Source organism: Ursus maritimus (genome assembly GCF_017311325.1).
Source record: "Ursus maritimus isolate PB19 chromosome X unlocalized genomic scaffold, ASM1731132v1 scaffold_X1, whole genome shotgun sequence".
NCBI classification, from domain to species: Eukaryota; Metazoa; Chordata; class Mammalia; order Carnivora; family Ursidae; genus Ursus; species Ursus maritimus.
In genome coordinates this window covers 8159246-8161285 of record NW_024423319.1, presented here as the reverse complement: position 1 = coordinate 8161285, position 2040 = coordinate 8159246, and positions in this window count along the sequence as shown.

Sequence of the window (2040 nt, the reverse complement as noted above, 5' to 3'; positions counted from 1 at the left end):
TGAGCCACCCAGGCACCCCTGGAAGTTAGGGATTCTACTAAGTTGTTTGACTCCTCAGAGTTAGGGACTCTGCATGTGGTCAACAGATGATTATTTACTAGCTATTGTGAACAACAGAATGTACCATATTTTTTTGAGCAGGTGAGGGGGTTGCTGAGACATTGAGATAAAAAGAACTACAAAAATTGATCAAAACAGAGCTTCCTTTTCTAATCCAGTTGGCAGAAAAATATAGGCAATTGAAAGGAAACTATCCAAAAGTGCTTTAAAAACTCTGTATTACAAGCAGCAAATATTAACATTGAGGAATAAAATGACTGGGCTTGGCAAGTTTAATATGGGACAACTAAGTTGAAGAGGTAGGTGAAACAATTTTTGCTAAATTTTGAAACCAATTTCATAACTATTAAATTTCCTCTATTTCTCCAAATGTATTATTAACACAATATAATACCATCTTTATCCCAGGGTCATTGAGGTAGTGAGGATTAAATGAGTTAATATTTCTAAAGCTCTTAGAATGGGGCTTAGCACACAGTAAGTGCTTTGTAGGTGTTCGTTAAGTAAAATAAATAATTTCAGGCCTCACACATGCTGAATGGTTATTGTTAGGGTCTCCGTAAATCCTAGAAAGAAAAAAAATTTGCTCTGCTACTTGTTCTTCAGGAGTTTTCATAATATCGTTGAAGCTAACAGTGCTTGTAAAATGGATGAGTGCTTGCCACTCGCTATATGAACTCTCATTAGATTCTCTTTATTTTTACACCATTGCTTTTGTTTTTCTTTTCCCTTTGGTCTAGCGCATCCAAATGGATTATCTGAAAAAAAAATCGGCCCCTCCAAAGACCAACAAAATCAAGGGGTTTAAGAAATGGGCGGAGATCACAGAGATCAGAGCAAACAAATTGGCATTGAAAAAAACCTGGAAACCGCAAGTTTCTATTTCCCATGAATACGGGCCCAAACTCCTCCGAACGAGGATGCTCCAGTGTCTCCAAACTATTGGTTCTTTTCAAAATCGGGCGCCAGGGTCCCCGGGCCAATGCCAGAGAGGAAGGCGCCGGGCCCCCTGGAAACGCTCCTCCCCTTTGGAAGAGCTTTGCGGGGCGGGGCTCCCACGCATGCTCCGTGCCCGCGGGCTCATTGGCGCGGCCGCCGGGCGCGTGCGCAGGACCCGATGGGTGCCCGGACGCGGAAGACCTGGCCCCGCGGAGGTTCCCGCTTCTGAAGCGTGGGAGGCGGAAGAGGCGGCAGGTTGTAGATTTTGGTCTTGGCCCCAAGGGGTTCCCCCGGGCCATTAGCACCCAAGAGAGGAAGAGGAGGCACCGCGGCGGCGGCTGAGGGGCCGAACCCCCACCTGTCCTCCAGGCGGGGAGGGGGGGTAGGGAGGGGAGAAGCACCCCTCACAGGGCTGAGGAGCCTCCGGGACCGGGTCCCAGAGCATGGGGGGCTGGACCGGGTCCCCGAGCATGGGGAGCTGGAGCCGTCGAGGCCACCCGGCCGGGCCCTGCCCGACTGTCAGCTTTTCGGTGCTAGCGCTGCCCGGGCAGCCGCGGTGTTTGTAGCCCGGCCCCGCTCGAGGTCGTCGGCCGAAAGATAGCAACATGAGTTCCGCCGCTGCCTAGTTTCCTCCCCCTCCTCTTCTCCCTCTGTCCGCTTCCTTCTCCTTCCTCTTTCCTCTTCCCCATACCTCGTCTTTTTCTTTCCCTCCTCGTGTTCCTCTTTTCCCTCCACCCTGCCCTCCTCCTCCCCCTCGATCCTCTTCCTTTCCCCCATCTTCTTCCTTTCCCGATCCTGTCTGTCCTCCTTTTACCCTCTCTGTTTTCCTGCTTTTCCATCTATCCGCTTTTCCTGCCTCTTGCTCTTTTCCCTCCATCCCTCTCTTTCCTCCATCCTCTTCCTTTATTCTGTCACCGTCCACCACCACCACCTCCCTCTCCACTAGCACCTTCCCGCCCTTCTCCCCTCACTCACTATCATCCTCCCCTCCTCATCCTCATCCTCGTTCCCTCCTCCTCCTCTCCTGCTTTTCTCCGCCCC